Raw genomic sequence first — 18,486 nt, forward strand, 5'->3', positions numbered from 1 at the left:
ATTTATTTCAGTAGTTAGAAGTAGTGATTTATGGAAATTCGTTACAGTAAACCGCAGTACATAAATATTAAAGATAATTTCGTCGTGAAAATTTTAGAGTAAAGGTCAATAAAGGCATTTGTAAGTTCATTATTTATCATTTCAGATGTGACATATCACCGCCAAGTCCACACGCTGCCCACCCGATTTTCAGCAACTAGTAAACGAGTCTGTATTTCGCAGGACAATAAAGTAAGCAGTACATTGGCTACATCGGATTTTACCATCAGAAGATTGTAGGCCGGAACTTGAAGGCAGTAATTCCTATGATTAAAGCAATAAAACAAAGTACCCAAAAGTGATTCCTCATTAAGAAGAGAAAAGCTTTAATGGAATTTTGGTTGTTTTACTCGATGTGGACTTGAAATAGAACGTGTTGTAAGTGCGTAGAGTTAATGAGATCTTTAGGTGAGAATAAGGAACTTAGTATGTAATGGAATTTCCCTTTCTCAAGATATGAACCATCCATTTTCATCTTCTACTACAAACCGCGTGGAAAGTAAATTATTAATATCTATTATATATGTGCATACATATATGTATTATAGTAGTGCTCTTCATTTGAACCTAGCCGGGTGTATATGATGATGGTATATGCATTGATCCTAAATGCAATTTCATTTCCATCCTTTTCTGATTACAAAGTAAATAAAATTCATGTATAAATGCTTTTTAACATTAAAGGTTTATCAAGTTCAAAAAAATGCAACATAAGAATTCATTGAGCAAATATATCTTTTGTTTCCGTAGATGCAAGTGTGGTTACGCGTGAAATTGCTGATAATACAGCCATCTCAGATAGACGTGACAGCACGATGGCCAGTTAGCATCTTGGTCTCGGTGATCCGGGTTCGAATCACGCCATGGATCTTTGGCATCGTCTTTGTGCTGCTCAACTACTGTAGGCTTATTGTTTGCAAATTAAGTGTGGCGATAATTGAAGCATAACCACAGGAGGAAAAGAGCAATATATTAAAAAACTGTGTGGATGTCTTATACTCCACAAGGAACTGCTCGTTCACCACGTACATCAGATAGACGTATGCAGCATTTTTGCCACGTTGCAAATCAAAAATTCATTTAAAAAATTGCGCAGTATAAGTTAAAAATTCAACGAAATCTCTCACCAGGCAAACCTCCCAGTGTCATTTCGTATATCGTTTGAAGCAAACGCAAACAAATCAGAAAAGATCGGCAAACGAACTTTTCTAAGGTTCTGAAGGTTTGCTCCTTGATTAAATCAAATTTTAATTGTGTATTAAAAAATGTGAAATAATTTATTCTGAATATTATCATCATTAGTTGAAATCAAAAGTTTGTAAAATCGAGCTTGCAGTGAAGAGCGTAATTTTTCATTAATACAATACACATGCATCCGTGATCGCGTTGCGACTTTTGACGAAAAATAGAAATATTCATAGAATTCTATTTTTTTTTTGTCCTCAGTTGTTTATTAATTATATATATATAATTATTATTAACTTTTCACGTAACCATTAATTAACTAGGGAGAAAAGTGCAGGGAGAATTATCTCGCTATATCAATTGCATGCTACGGGAGGAACGATTAGTGCTAAAGCGATACCAAGTAATGGATTTGTTGCCTAAGCAACGGAGCTCGGTCCTTGGCTGGCTGTTAAGATCCCCAAGTATAATTTTGATAGCATACCTGGGACAGACTTCGAGGGTTCGTTCTACTGCCTCCTAGGAGGTATTTTTCTCCGATTCTGCACTCTGCTATTTATATTACACAATTTGCGTCGTTTTTAGGCGCGGGAGATTGGTCTTCATCCTTCTCCGTCTGCAACTTTTCGCTAAGAAAGAGCTCCCAGCGGTCACCACGTGGAGGTGGAGGTAGGGTTTGGTTGTAGAGCTGTCGGTGTTGGTTTATTAGGCGTTTCCCAGATTTTATGCTCTATCGTGGGTGCTAATTGTATAAGGTTTTTAGTCTTATACTGATTCCGGGAAGATGCCTTTTACAAAGGTAGTAAACATTTGTAAATAATAAGCCCATATTTTCAGCACAGATGAGGATCTTTTTCTTTAAATAAATACATAGAAAATTTCGTTCCTATAAGTTCCACAGTCTCATTTATGTTGAATGTTGATAAAAGTATTCCATTGTTCAAAAAGCGATTGCAATCTGCCTTTCCTTAGTGGTCTTGATATAGTAATCCCGGCAATTCTTCTCGCGATCGTCCCACTTAGAAAGTCTGAGCCTTATTTTCTGCTTTCTAAAAATAATTTATCTAATCTTTTCTGCCTGAGCTTAATAATGATTGAACAAGAATGGTTGAGTGCAAGTGGATTAAAATTAAAATGAAGAAATTAAATTAATCTTTCATAACCAAAGCCAAGGGTGTGTCTAAAATATTTTTTTCGTCTGTTATCTTTCAAAAGGAGAATAAATTTAGTGAAATTATTTGAAAGCAAGCTTTGATTGGCAAGTCACTTTCGTTTTTAATTAAAATGATATTTAAATTTGATGCAAGGGACACTGAATGTCGACAAACGCAACATTTGACAGTTTGAAAAAAGCCTCAAATAATTACATCTGGTTTTCTGAAAGGCAACAATCATTTATTATGGAATGGTTGGATGGACCAATCTCATGTATTTTTTTTCTTTGCGTAGTCTATCAAAAATATCAGTTTTCTCAATATTTAAAATATAAAATGTGTTTTTCTGAAGGAGGAGCTGTTTTGATACCTAATCGATTTCCTTTTCGTTTAGTACTATATTTATGTGTCTGGCAATGCGGCTATGGCAAAAAAGGACGTCTTCTCAAAAACGATGAGCGCCATTTTTTGATCAGCTCTGGTAAAATTTTGAACATTTTTTGCATTTTTTATTTGATTTTCGAAATGGAGAACCTTTCGAGAATATTGTAAGAAAATTTGAAATGAATCGGAGCAAAACTAAGGAAGATACAGCGGTTCAAGCAACCATGCTTCATTCACGGTTCAGTGCGGACTTGTGATTCGAATGCAAAAAACTGCAGCTGCTAATGCATTGGATTCGTTGAAACACACGCAGTGATCTTCCTAAGGATGTCTTGTATACCATCAAGCCTATCTATGATGATCTGAGTAAAATACCCTCCTGGCGGGATGTGTCGGAGGTTTTACGCAGAACAACAATGGGAGTTCGGACCAACTTATTTGGGAAATCTCACCAAAGAACTTGAGTGGAACCTTTGTCATGATTGAGATTGCAGCTTACGTGGCAGGGCAGCCTATGTCTTCAATGAAGGTTCTTTACATTACTAGCCTTTATGCAAGGCATGAGAATCAGTAGTGGACCAAGCGCCCATAAATAGAGTCAGGAACTGAAAAATAGACTAAGGATGGCAGGTCGTAGAAAGGAGCAGGTGCCTTAGACATCATGGATTATAGGAATGTCGTTTATGGACCTAGCATCGACGATTCAAGATGAGCTAAGCCTATTCAACACTATTTCTGTACATAATTTACGAGGTAACCGTAACTATACTTTTTCTGCGACGCTTCCGAACAATTGCTGCCATTGCCTTATTTTTTAATAATTCTTCATGAAAATTTATATAATATTCCTCGAATGTCATACCTTACTGTACCATTAGCTTTAATAGAGGAAAGAAAAACACTCTCAGCTCTTACTCTAAAGGTATGTACGTTAACTGTTTTTGAAGAATTGAAACAAAGTTGTTATCGTTAAAATGGTACAAAAAAGTCCTAATCAAAGAACACTTAGGAATTCAACTGCTCGACGTCTGATTCCGAAGCACAAACCCGGTTGCAAGAAAGATTGGTAGTGGTCGACCGAGTAAATGAACTGAGGCTCAGGACCGTATTGTGTGAAAGGATCCCTTCAAAATGGCGTCCTCACGTCGTATATTACGCCGACAACGTCGTTGCGTTTGCCAATGAACTTAGTTTTTTTATGTTACATTATGTTGTTTGACGTCTAGGCAAGGAAAACCGATTGCTTTCTGACCCACTCGAAAGCCATTACACAAGATTATGATTCGCAAAGGAGCACGTTGAATGGCGTATCACATCACGTATGATTCGACCAATCAAAGTTTATGCGCTTTTCAACAGGGGGATTCAACATATTCCACTACCTTTTGGAAAACGTTAGAACGTCTAATACCGAGTGGCGATGACCAAAGATGGAGAGGAGCCCATGATGGTACGGTCTATTTTTCTCTCATGATGCAGTTATCCCAATATTTACAAATATTGTAGTTTACTACCGGGATCTGTTCTACTTCATTCTCACGACTAATTGAGCGACGATTATATTATTATGCAGTGCAATAATCTGCAGTTTTCAACTTTAGTGATGAAAAGTTGGCTAACTATTAACTCCCCGCCTTTCTAGCAAACCTCAAAACTAACACTGGTAATCAAGACCTTTCATTTGATACCCCACATGACTACATTCGATGGAAAAAGTTTTTACACCCCCCTTTTACATGTGTCCGGATAGCTGAGTAGTTAGAGCGCAAGGCTGTCGTACGGAAGGTCGCGATTCAAATCTCACTGGTGGCAGTGGAATTTGTATCATGATTTGACGTCGGATACCAGTCGACTCAGCTGTGAATAATGAGTACCTGAGTCAAATCAGGGTAATAATCTCGGGCGAGCGCAATGCTGACCACATTGCCTCCTAGTGTACCGTTACGGTCTTGAATGAAGTGCTCTAACACACTTCAAGGCCCTGATCCAACATGGATTGTTGCGCCAACGATTATTATTATTATCTTTTACATGTATGGGGAACTCCCCCCCCCCCCTCACTGCATGTCTGGGCGTTCTCAATTCCCACCTTCTCACCAAATTTCGTGTCAATCGGTGTAGCCGTTTCTGAGAAAAGTGCCTGTGACAGACAGACAAACAGATATACAGACAGACGGACCTGTGAGGAGTCGCCACATCTCCCATCAGGCGCGACCCCAGCTGGCGGATTGGGACATACCTATTGATGTGTAAATATGTGTTCATGCATTTTTCTTTTCTGGCTGTGCATGGGCTAGGGTTCGCTCATCTCTGGTGCGTGGACCAAAATGATTATGGGAAGGACACCCAGAAAATAAAGCCAACATGGACGATTTCAGAAGGAGTAAAGTTTCGGTGCAGGGCTTGGGAGTGAGCAAGCGGGCCCCCGGCCGTCGATATCCCTCGACCGCAGTGCCTCGCTGGTGAACAACTTGGCCACCGTTGCATCTAATGCTACAAGTGTTTTAGATTTGGAGAAGGAGGCGTTCACACGAAGCACAACTATGCCAAGAACACCAATTGTAAAGGCAAAGAATGATGGGCTAAAAGGCGATAGCTGGCCAAAAGAGGCGATTTCGACACCCATCGGATTTGATCAAGAGGTACTCCAGCAGCAACAAATAGATCCAATACCAAAACCGGCAAAAGAAAAAGCTCATGGGAGCTCAGCAATTGAAAAAGGTGGAATCAGTAAAAGTATTAATCTGGCCAAGACTCACCGAGAACAGAGCCCTGACCCAGAGGAACTCCCTTTTATGCAGCTTGGGACTAAAATAGTTGAGCTGTCCGAATACATCAAGGACAAGCATAACGTACACCAAGCTATTAAGAACATGGTGAGAGCCATCAGGGTGCTTTATAATAGGTCACAGGAAGAAATAAGAAAGCCTAAGGAAAAGCCAGACATCACAGCCCCAACAGTGTCACAGGCGACCCAAGTGACACCAAAGCACAAAGTCATCGATCCTCGCTCAAGTAAGCGAGTGCGAGACAAAGAGGAGGAAGCTTTGTGAAATCAACAGGCACCAAAAAGGAAACAAGTCGGGAAACCGAAAGCTGGACACTTCAGGTACGAAAGATATTGTGTATTTCTTAGTACGTAGCATATATATTATATGAGAGTATCCACTTTCTGGTGATATTGACATTCATAGTTTTCAATTTTCAAAGAAGCAACAACTTTGACGTATTATAACTTTGTTAGCAATAGTGCGATTTCCACCAAACTTGGTAAATCATTCTCTATATTATAGCCTACATCACATGTTCTATATATAGCTTACATCATTTGCTGCTAGGATGAACTTAAGGGGGGTTTCCCGCCAATTACAAAAAATTATAGTATTAACTTTATTTGAACAGATATCGGTATAGAGGGTATTTCGGAGCCCAGGCACCATATAGTGGCAGCCTCCTGATTTTTTTCAGATTTTCCGGTTGAGTAGTTTGAGAATGGTCCCCTTAAAGAAATTGTCACTTTCAACCCCCCGCACCCCTACCTTTCCAACAAATGTCAAAACGAAGACCGGCTTTGAAAAGTACCAACCGAGACCTTTAATTTGATACCCCACATGACTATATTTGATGAAAAAACATTTGACACTCCCCTTTTGCATGTATGGGGACCCCCCTTAAATTCAACGTATAAGGATGTAATTCACTGCATGTGTGAGCGTTCATAGTTCCCACCTTTGTAACAAATTTGGTGTAAATCGCTATAACCGTCTCCGAGAAAAATGGGTGTGACGGACAGACAGACACTAAACCGTTTTAATAAGGTTGTGTTTACACGAAACCTTAAAAAGGGGTCGTGACCAGTCCAACAAACGGAAATAAAAGTTCAGAATGGCCCGAAGTAGGAATGCCCGCTAGTGAAGCCAAACCGAAGGAAAATAAGAACGGCGGTTGGACTAAGGTCGTGAACAAAAAAGAAACAAGAAACCAAAGGTGCGAATTCGCCCGGAGGCAATTCTAATCTCCAGAAGAGGACATCTAACGTACGCGGAGATACTGAAGAAGGTGAAATCTGACCCCGACCTAAGAAACCTAGGCGGAAATGTCAACAAAATCCGGAGGAGCCAGAAAGTGGATCTCATGTTTGAACTGAGAAAATCCAGCGTGGGGAAAACTGACGACTGCCGTAACCAAGTTATAAAGTCACTTTGGGAGAATGTCGCGGTTCGTTCCCAAAAACAGTGCATGGATCTAGATGAGGTAACATGCAGAGAAGAGATCTGCACTACCTTGAAGGAACAATTCAAGTTGGAGGAATTCAGCGAAGAATCTATCGTGAGCCTAATAAAAGCTTATGGCGGTACTCAAACGGCCACAATGCGGCTGCCAGTGGTGTCAGCGCAGAAGTTGTTGGCCGTGAGGAAAGTTCAGGTTGGATGGGTTGTTTGCCGACTAAGGGAGCAGGTCCCTTTAAAGAGGTGCTTCAAATGCCTAATGTTTGGATACTTCGCGAAGCCATGCACTAGCGGCATCGATCGGTCAGATCGATGTCGAAGGTGTGGGGAGAAAGGACATATTGCCAAGGTGTGCAATAGAGACCCCAAACGCATTTTGTGCGAAGGAAAGGAGGGACGGGATAACCGACATGTTGCCGGGAGTGGTAAATGCCCGGAATTTAGGCGTTAGCTGCAGTGAAAAAATTCAGTTAATACAAATAAACCTCAATCACTGCAATCGATCGAAGTTGCTATCATTAGTGAACCGTACAGAAATCTCTAGAGTGGTGTATGGATCACAAATTCGACTGGTGGAGCGGCGATATGGGCGTGCGGTCGTCAAGCCATACAATATAGCAGAGTTCAGGCGGCTAGTGGCTTTGTGTGGGAAAAAATAAGCGGTATATTCGCATACAGCCCACCCCACCGAGCCTCTCACTGCCTGAGTTTGAAGGCCTGTTAGACGATCTTGTTCACAACCCAAGGGGACGAGCTCCAAAGTTGATAGCTGGTGACTTTAATGCGTGGGCTATTGAGTGGGGGAGACAAAGAGGGCAAGAGGGTGGTGCTTATTCGAAGCATTCGTCCAGTTGGATGTATCGAAAATGGGGATCCGGTTCAATTGTAGATCTGACTTTTGTCAGCCCTGCACTCGCACATGACATGTCCTGGCAAGTTAGCGAGGACTTCACGTACAGCGACCACTAGGATATCACCCTTGAACTAAGGACGGAACCACAAGGCAGAATACCCGCACTCAGGAAGCCGAAATCCAAAAGAACACCAGGATGGTCTGCAAAAGCGATGGATGAGCAAACATTCCTAGAAGTGCGGCTAGACCTGCCTAGCAAAGCAGGCACCTCCACGGATAGAGCTCTCCATGTTACACAAAGTATCTCTAAGGCATGTGACGCATCGTTGCCTAGGAGATGCTCATTCTCCACTAGAAGACCCAATCATTGGTGGAATAGTGAACTTGCCAGTCTTCGATCGATTTGCCACAGAGCCAGACGAATGGCTCAGAGAGCAATAGGTAGGATCGATCAAGGCCAAAAGGAGCATGCCTATAGGGAAGCTCGTTATCCAGCGGAGTAAGAGGGAATGTTTCAAGGAGCTCTGTTTGGAAGCGGACATAAATCCGTGGGGTAGCGCCTATAAAATCGTGACAGGGCAATTCAGAGGCCGATCATCTCCGCAGATCACGTGCCCTATGCTCTTGTTGAAAATAATCCAGGGGTTATTTCCTCAGCAAGAGCGGAGTACTAACACTTTCCAGCGTCCCCTGAATGTGACGCCGATTCCACCAGTCACCAGGGACGAGCTGATCTCTGCAGTCGAATAAGCGACGGCATACCGAATAAGGCCCTCAAACTTGCCGTCAAATGTAGACCAGATATATTCGCGGTGCTGTTCGAGACGTGCATGTCCGAGGGTATCTTTCCTGCACCATGGAAGCGGCAGAAGCTGGTGCTTCTGCCTAAGGCTGGCAAACCTCCAAGGGAAAATGTTGGAGCGGGTTATTTATAATAGATTACTCCCAGTCGTCGAGAGCCAAGGAGGCCTTTCAGATAGGCAGTATGGGTTCCATAAAGCCAGGTGAACCATTGATGCCATCAAAATGGTTACTGGCCGAAAATGCAATTCACGGAAGGAGTTGTACCAGCAAATATTGTGTGATGGTGACCCTGGATGTGAGGAATGCATTTAACTCGGAAAAGACGGAAGCGGTTCTCATCACTAAGCACCGCAAAAGAAATTACGCCTGCATTAGAATCGGGAATCGTATCAGCATTTCCAAACCCGCCATCAAATACTTGGGGGTGATGATAGACGGAAAATGTAATTTTCAGCAGCACATAGAACATACTTGTAAAAAAGCATCCACTACGAGTATGGCTCTCGCAAGGATGATGTCGGAGGTAGGAGGGCCCCGGCACACTTGTAGGCTGCTCATAGCCAGGGTGGTGAGTTCTAGCATGCTGTATGCAGTCCCAGTTTGGGAAAAAGCGGTGCAGGTTTTAGGCAATGCATATAAACTGAGTACGGTTTACAGAAGAACAGCCTTAAGGGTGTATTCTGCCTTCAGGATCGTCTTAGACGATGCAGCGTTCGTCATCTCGGGAATGATGCCGATTGACATCCTGGCAACCGAAATGATGAACATTTATAACACCAGGTCAGTCTCTCTTATCGCAGGTGAAAAAAGCCGAAAGGGAGAGATACATAAGCAGATGGCAGCAGCGATGGGACCAGTCAGAAAAGGGTCGTTGGACTTACAGGTTGATCCCTTCCGTCGGGGAGTGGCTGGAGAGAAAACATGGGAAGATCAATTATAATCTCACCCAGTTTTTCACCGCCCATGGAGGATAGCGTCAATACCTGTACAGGACATCTGACCTAATTGTCCAAACTGCGACGAGGCCCCAGAGGACCCAGCGTACGTATTCTTCCAATGTCCTAAGTTCGTGGAAGAAAGGAGGAACCTAGAGGAAATTCTAGGTGAAGTGCTATCACCGGAAAATTTTGTCCGGAGAATGGTAGCTAGCCACGAAGACTGGGATGCGATCAATTCCATAATCGCAGTAATCCAGGATAAACTGCGAAAAACAGAAGAAGTAAGGAAGGCGCGATTACGAACCCCGAGTAAAAATGTTTTGCAAACAAAACCTTCAAAACTGACCTATGTGTCTGGTTAACTGAGTGGTTAGAGCACGAGACTGTTGTACGGAAGGTCGCAATTCAAATGTCACTGGTGGCAGAAGGTTTTGTATCATGATTTGATGTCGGATACCAGTCGACTCAGCTATGAATGAATACCTGATTCAAACCAATTTAAAAATCTCGGCCGAGCGCAATGCTCACCACATTACCTCCTATACTGTACTGTAAATGCGACAAATTATTGAACTTTTAATTCGCAAACTTGTCAATTTTTTTCATTTTTATTTTTTTTTTTGTTTCGTAGAAAATTTTAATTTTAAATGAATGAACATGTTTTTTCCGCCCAAAATAATGACGAAAACGGCAAAAGTGAAAGTGGATACTTTATGACAACTTTTTTTCAAAAGTTAAAATTACACACTTTATTCTTTATTCATAATAAGAAATCATATATAAACACATAATATGATTAAAAATATATTCGTTCTTGAACGAAAAACATCTTTGAAAACTTTAAGCACATTTTCTTTCCACCACTGTATGTACCACTCCAAGGATAGAAAATTGATCAATTGTGAGTGTTAAAACTTAATTTTTAAAAGAAGAATACCGAAATAAATGGTGAAAAACTTTAAAGGCATTTTTCTCGAATTCACATATTTTCAAACTTCGGACAATTATTCTCGAGATTCTTTCGTCCAATTTTAATAAATTTTGTTTTAATTGTTTGACACTCTAGTAAAGAAAACTCCTTAAAACAAATACAAAAAATGCCGATTTTTTCTAAGAATTCTCCATTTTTTACATTTCATTAATTTTTTAGGAAAGGTGATACATTGGGTTGTCCGCAATAGGACGATGCACTTTTGAAAGGCCGAACTTCCAGCGCCCCCTATAAATTTTGGAAGAATTATAAATGCCGAAGACATTATTATTATTAGTAAAAATTTCATTCATATGTAATAAAATAGCTGAGAAAAACAATTTTGAATTTTGTGTAATTTTTACTACTTTCCAAGGTACTAGTACCTTAAAGGTAGTTACGGTCTTAACACCTGATGGTGTGTACTACTACAAGTCGAATCAACTTTTTACGAAATCAAGTTTCGAAAAATAATATTAATTTCACAATCAAAGTAGTATTAAGAATCAAACACAAGAGAAATTTAACGACTTATAGTCGGGAAGTCGGCAAGCCGGAGGCTGGTCGCTTCAGGTATGAAAGATTTTGTGTATTTCTTATGTAAAAATATTTGAGTGGATATTTGTTCCATTGGTACCTAGCTCCTAATGTATATGCATTTATTATGTCAGAACAACTAAAAAAAAGTTAGGTCATACTGAATTCTTTCGAAAGCAAAATATCAAGGGCAGTGCATGAAGAAGATGAATATGGAACAGAAAGTGGTAAATTGTATATACTGTACAATTGTCTGTTACAACCAGTAATTTCTACGATGATTAAACATTGAAAACACCAACCGGCATTCTATGGCCTGACAATATTTCAAATTATATTAATAATAAACGCACTTGATATAAGGACTTCCCACGTGGTATAATTACAAATATCGGTAGTTATTGAAATGCTAATAGTTTACTATACTGCAAGCGATATATTGAATCAAAGTTTTGTCTAGTTTGATCCAACAATTAAATTTTTAAAGTAGGCTGATCAAACGAGCAATATTATTGGACGAATATAATTTATTCCTATGATACCACGATAAGTGAAGAGCGGCTTGGAGATTTTCTAAACTAAGTAATCACCTATGCTATTGGGTCATATAATCTAAAACATTTGGTGAAGATTCCACTTCGTCTGTACTTTCTCTCAATTCTCATAGCACTTCCTAATCTCATGTAAAGCATGGCAAATCTTTTTAAAGTACAAAATACACATCACAATGATTTATACCGAATATCTTGATCCTCTTTACTTGACAGCCACTTAGGTTATCTTCTCAGGCCAATATTTAATTAAGGGGGTTGTAGTTAGAGATAAACTTAGCGAGATATTTATCTGTCAACCAGCCGCAATAAGCAACGGAAGCACCCCTAATTAATTAAAGCATTCACTCCCTCGAGCTTTATCAGTATTGTAATATACTGCAAATGATTACAATGTTTACTTTTTTGCCAAGAAATCTGCATTTGCATGTAAACCTTGCTTGAGCCCTCCTGACCATTTACTTGTTCAATAAATTAATTGTTCGTTTTATCAGCAATTTTGTAAACATGGAAATAATGGAAATTACTAAGCATCTGAACATATTCATTTACTTGCCTTTGGAGTTGATAGCACATCCACGATATTGTACAGATTATGATAAGCACCCAGTAATCAAAACGAAACATTAACATCGGCAACGTATGAATATGAGACCCACACGAGCAGCAAGAAGGAATGCTGATCATAGTGTGTTTTACTTATCGCCCATTGTCTATTGGTGTTATGTGATATAATGTTATCATCATACAAATGGTCAAATTCCCAAGCTTCCAATTGTGGGTTTTATTAACCCGTTTTATGCGCATTTATTAGTAGAGCCCATAACACCTCAAAGTTCCATGATAGCTCAGCAATTGCTATTACTGTGTTGTATTTTTCTAATTATTGCACAATAATAATTTTATAAAGTAATGGCATGATGCATCCAATGTACTTAACACACATTGATAGAAAATGTTATGATAAATAACAACAGAAACGTGTCACACACGGGAAGTTTGGCGTTTCATTTAGAATGCTGGGGGTTCGCAGAATTTTCAAAACGCAAACGAAGCTGTATACTAGGATGGAGCGTTTTTTATCGTTTTTATAATTTCTTCAGAATATCTGTAAAAAGTTATGATTTTGTGTCACTAACCCAACACAGAAAGTTGGCTAGTGATATGTTTAGAGGTGCCTCTAACATCATAAAGTTTCGAAAAAATCAGGAATTTTCTCGTAGAACCACAAATATTTTATGAATGCTGAATTACCTCCTGGGCGAAGCGACCCACGTGTGACAAGGTGGGGGCAGGTGATTTCACATTTAGCTGTTCACGCTCTAACACTGATCGAATGACATTTAGTCGCCCTGCGCGCATACAGCAGTTCACTTGTTTGATGCTTTGAATTTTATGGCTAAAATCGAGATATATGATATAAGTCTTATTTTCTAAAATTGATAGACCAGTAGCTTACTCCAAACTACAATTATATTTTATTATGTAAGTTAAGTAGCTTTGTACTGATGAAGGGAGTAAGTTGCTCCCGAAATATATATACATAATAAAATATAATTGTAGTTTGGAGTAAGCTACTGGTCTATCAATTTTAGGCTTAACTACAAATAGAAGACAATATCTAACCTCTTATTTTCTATTTTCTGAATTCGTAATTGAAGAATTATTGTTATATTTTAGTATATATTATTTGTCTTGGTTACAATAAAATGACTTAAGTCAGAACACGATAAATAACGAGCTGTCCTGCGTTTGGTTTGCCGGAGATGTTACCAGCATGTCATTTACCAACTTATAATGACGTTATGAGAAATTATCTATTCATCCAACATGAATTAAAGCCTGACAGAACAACGAAAAAGCCGACAGTTCATGACATATCTGAAAAGCTGGTTCGCGAAGTTTTCGAAATATGGCAAAAAGCATCGCTACCAACTATAAGTATAAAAAGAATTCCACAACTTATTCGTTCCAACCACGACAGAGAGATATAGATGCTTGATGAAGCCATATCAAGGCTATCAAACTAACAAAAAGTACCAAGAAAAGATTAATACATTCATAACAGAGTCACACAAACTTTGATATTTGCAGCTGTAATGCAAACTTATCACCAGTTGTACTTATGCAAAAGGAAGTCGTGTTCCTAAGGAGGAAATCAATTTTTTGATTGACTAAAGAACAACTAAAACAAGTCGGGAAACCGGAAGCTGGGCGCTTCAGGTATGAAAGGTTTTGTTTGCTTCTTGTGTACGTATATTTGAGTGTAGAACTATCCTATTTGTACGTAGCCCGTTAAGAATATGCGTTGACCATACCAGATTTAGTACTTCGGGTTGTAAATTTACACGGTAAGGACAACTTTGAGCTACTGTAACTTTGTTACTAATAGTATGATTTTGATCAAACTTGGAGATAATATGCTTCATATTATATTTTACACTACTACCAACTTTTATAACTCTCAGGTAAACTTAAGGGGTGTTTTACTCAATTTTCCCAAAAATATGGTAATATACTATTATTAACTTAATTTGAATAGATATCGATGTGGAGAGTATTTTGAGGCCTGGGCACCATATAGAGGCAACTTCATTTTTCAGATTTTTCGGTTGGGTAGTTTCTGAGAATGGGTCCGTTAAAGAAATCATCACTTTCCACCTGTCCCACTTCCCACCTTTTCAACAAATCTCAAAACCAAGACAGGCTCCGAAAAGTACTAATCGATACCTTTCAGTTGATATCCCACATGACTACATTCGGTGAAAAAAAATTTTACACTCCCCTTTTACATGTATGGGGACCCTCTCTAAATCAAAACGTAGAAGGATATCACTCACTGCATGTCTGGGGGTCCACAGATCCCACCTTCTGACCAAATTTCGTGTTAATCGGCATAGGCGTTTTTGAGAAAAGTGCATGTGACAGACAAACAGACGGACAGACAGACATTGAACCGATTTTAATAAGGTTTTGTTTTGCAAACAAAAACTTAAAAATGATGATAGGTAGTGTGGATGTGGTTGCAACAACAAAGAATAAGCAAGTCGGGAAACCGGAAGCTAGACGCTTCAGGTATGAAAGGTTTTGTGTATTTCCTTTATAAAGAGATTTGAGTGTGTATTTGTCCCATTAGTATGTAGCACGTAAAATATGCATATATTATGTGAAAATAGCCACTTTCAATTGATATTGACATTCATAGTCTTGAATTTGCAGAGGAGCGACAGATTTGACCTAGTATAACTTTGTTAGTAATAGTGCGATTTTCACGAAATTTGGCAAGATCATTCTCTATACTGTAGCCTATATTGCTGCTTTTGTGATTTTAGGGTGAATTTAAGGGGGGTTTTGCTGTCAATTACTAAAAATTATAGTAATATACTATTATTAACTTCATTTGAACAGGTATCGATATGGAGGGTATTTCGGAGCCTAGGCACCATCTAGTGGCAGCCCCCTGATTTTTTTTCAGATTTTTCGGTTTGGTAGTTTCTGAGAATGGGTTCGTTAAAAAAATGACCACTTTCAACCCCGTGTACTCCCCACTTTTTCAACAAAAGTCAAAACTAAGACCAGCTTCGAAAATTACTAACCGAGACCTTTAATTTGATACCCAACATGACTATATTTGATGAAAAAAAAATTTACACCTCCCTTTTGCATGTTTGGGGACCCCTTTAAATTCATCGTAAGAGGATGTAACTCACTATATGCGTGAGCGTTCACAGTTCCCACCTTTTTATCAAATTTGGTGTCAATCGCTATAACCGTCTCCGAGAAAAATGCGTAAGACGGACAGACAGACAGACAGTAAACCGATTTTAATAAGGTTTTGTGTTTACAGAAAACCTTAAACAAGTCGGGAAACCGGAAGCTGGATGCTTCAGGTACGAAAGGTTTTGTGTATTTCTTTGTACGTAGCACGTAATATATGCATATATTATGTGAGAATATCCACTTTCGGATGACATTGACATTCATAGTCTTGAATTTACAAGGAGGTGACAACTTTGACGTATTATAACTTTGTTAGTAATAGTGGTATTTTGACCAAACTTGGTCAGATCATGCTCTATGTTATACCCTATATTTCACCTTTCTACCAAATTTGGTGTCAATCGCTGTAATCGTTTCCGAGAAAAATGCGTGTGACGGACAGACAGACAGACAGACAGACGGTAAACCGATTTTAATAAGGTTTTGTGTTTACACAAAACCTTAAAAAAGAAGGAGAAGGAAAAAGAGACATGAATTATTTTGACGAACCTTATTCTTCTCGTTCTTTAATTGATGACTTGCCAATCAAAAGCAGCAGCTCATGCGATAGCTTAATTGTGCCTACTTCTAGTTCTGACCACGAAAAACTAGAACAGTCGAAACAAATATTCGTCGCCTCAAAAAAAAAAAATCATTCGCGGTATTTTTTGGTGATGGGGGAAAGGACAAAACTTTGGCAGAAAGCGACTATTTTGGGCACCTTACATGTGAGTCGGGTTCTGGTAAAGCTATTAAAGATACTATATTATCTTACTTGAAATATAAGTCGGTGAAACTATGTGAAATAGCTGTTGTTGGCTGCGATGGAACAGTAGCGAACACAGGTTTCAACGATGGTGTTATTCGTTTGATTGAAGAAGAATTTAACAGACAGGTTTATCTGCCAGTTGCATTTCAATGAATTTCCACTGCGACATTTGTTGTTACATTTAGATAGAAAACTAAGACCGGCTTCGAAAAGTACTAACCGAGACCTTTCATTCCATACCCCACATGACTATATTTTTAATGAAAAAAAATTTTACTCCCCTCTTTTGTTTGTATGAGGACCCCTCCCCCTTAAATTCGATGTAGAATTATGTAACTAACTGCATGCGTGAGCGTTCACAGTTCCCACCTTTCCGTCAAATTTGGTGTCAATCGCTACAACCGTCTCCGAGAAAAATGCGTATGACAGACAGACAGTAAACCGATTTTAATAAAACATTATGTATTTTTTATATTATAAATAATTAAAATAATTTGAAAAAAAAAAATAATTTTTTTCTGATTTTGTTTTTGGATACCTCTAAACATTAAGAAAAGTAGGTAAAATTTTGTAAACTTGATTTATTTATAGTAAGAGAATTTTTCATCGCTATGCCGTTGAAAATAAAAAAAAAATTAAAACAAGTCGGCAAGCCGGAAGCTAGACGCTTCAGGTATGAAAGGTTTTGTGTATTTTTTTATAAAGAGATTTGATTGTGCATTTGTCCCATTAGTATGTAGCACGTAAAATATGCATATATTGTGTGAAAATATCCACTTTCAAGTGATACTGACATTCATAGTCTTGAATTTGCAGAGGAGCGACAGTTTTGACCTAGTATAATTTTGTTAGTAATGGTGCGATTTTCACCAAATTTGGCAGGAGCATGCTCTATGCTGTAGCCTATATTGCTGTGATTCTAGGGTGAACTTAAGGGGGGTTTTCCTGTCAATTACTAAAAAAAATAGTAATGTACTATTATTAACTTCATTTGAACAGGTATCGATATGGAGGGTATTTCGGAGCCTAGGCACCATCTAGTGGCAGCTCCCTGATTTTTTTCAGATTTTTCGGTTGGGTAGTTTCTGAGAATGGGTTCGTTAAAAAAATGATCACTTTAAACCCCCCGCACTCTCCACCTTTTCAACAAATGTCCAAACTAAAAGTACTAATCGAGACTTCCCATTTGATACCCCACATGACTATATTTGATGAAAAAAAAATTTACACCCCCCTTTTGCATGTATGGGGACCCCCCCTTAAATTCGTCGTAAGAGGATGTAACTCACTATATGCGTGAGCGTTCACAGTTCCCACCTTTTTACCAAATTTGGTGTCAATCACTACAACCGTCTCCGAGAAAAATGCATGTGACGGACAGACAGACAGACAGACGGACGAACAGACAGACAGACAGTAAACCGATTTTAATAAGGTTTTGTTTTACAAACAAAACCTTAAAAACGACCAACTATAAATCAATCCTAATTTTTACTTCTTCGTTGGAATGAAAATGTTTTTCTGCGAGCCTCTGTTGGATTGTTCGAAATTAATGGTAATTCGAAGAGGGCACATCCGACGAATACGGAGCAATGGTCCAAAAAGCTGGTCAAAATCCAAACATCAATTCTTCGTTGAAGAAACCCTTACTTAGGCATTTTAGTCTGAGATCTGAGGAGGGTAGGCAGCTTTTGGTGATTATGGTAGAATATGCTTTCTCAACGACAAATCTCTAAATCATATTTTCGGCAGATATCTGAGCCATCTGATGTTTAAAAGGAATTTTCCGTTGGAGCATGCCCGATTGACCGTTTTTCCACGCGCCAATAGTATCAACCTAATAACCTAATTTGCATCGTTAGTTGCTTTGCGTTCCACATTCAAATGATAGGAAAACTTCGAGTTTTGTGGTCGGTATAAAACTCATTGCTCCAGTAAGACGTACGGCGTGTCTGGAGTTCGTTAGGCCTAGACCGAATACCGGTTGATGATGATAAATATGTGGAGCTTTCATGAGAAGGATCCTATTGGTTAACAGCGGATCGACTCCAAGTCGCCACGAATGAGGCATAATTGAAGGTACCTTCGATGTCCATGAATGCGTCTAAAGCATACTGCTTTTTAGTCATCGCCTTCTCAATAAGCAACACTCCATGAGAGTGCCCTCTCCGTGGATCTGCCTTTATGGTAGGCATATTACCTGCAGTAGGGTAGTCAACTAGGGATGAATATATCCCTTAGCACAGATCTACTAGTCTTTCCAGTCTTTTTTGTAGAAACGAAGTTAGACTGTTCGGTTGGAAGTGTTATACGC

General features: G+C 39.1%; 1 protein-coding gene across 1 annotated transcript in view; it reads right to left on the bottom strand.

The window, feature by feature from the left end:
* The window catches only part of LOC119653844 (carbohydrate-responsive element-binding protein), a 95,314-nt gene that overhangs the window by 48,789 nt on the left and 28,039 nt on the right, over nucleotides 1-18,486 (bottom strand). The window lies entirely within an intron of this gene.

Source organism: Hermetia illucens, chromosome 4 (assembly GCF_905115235.1).
Source record: "Hermetia illucens chromosome 4, iHerIll2.2.curated.20191125, whole genome shotgun sequence".
Lineage (NCBI taxonomy): Eukaryota > Metazoa > Arthropoda > Insecta > Diptera > Stratiomyidae > Hermetia > Hermetia illucens.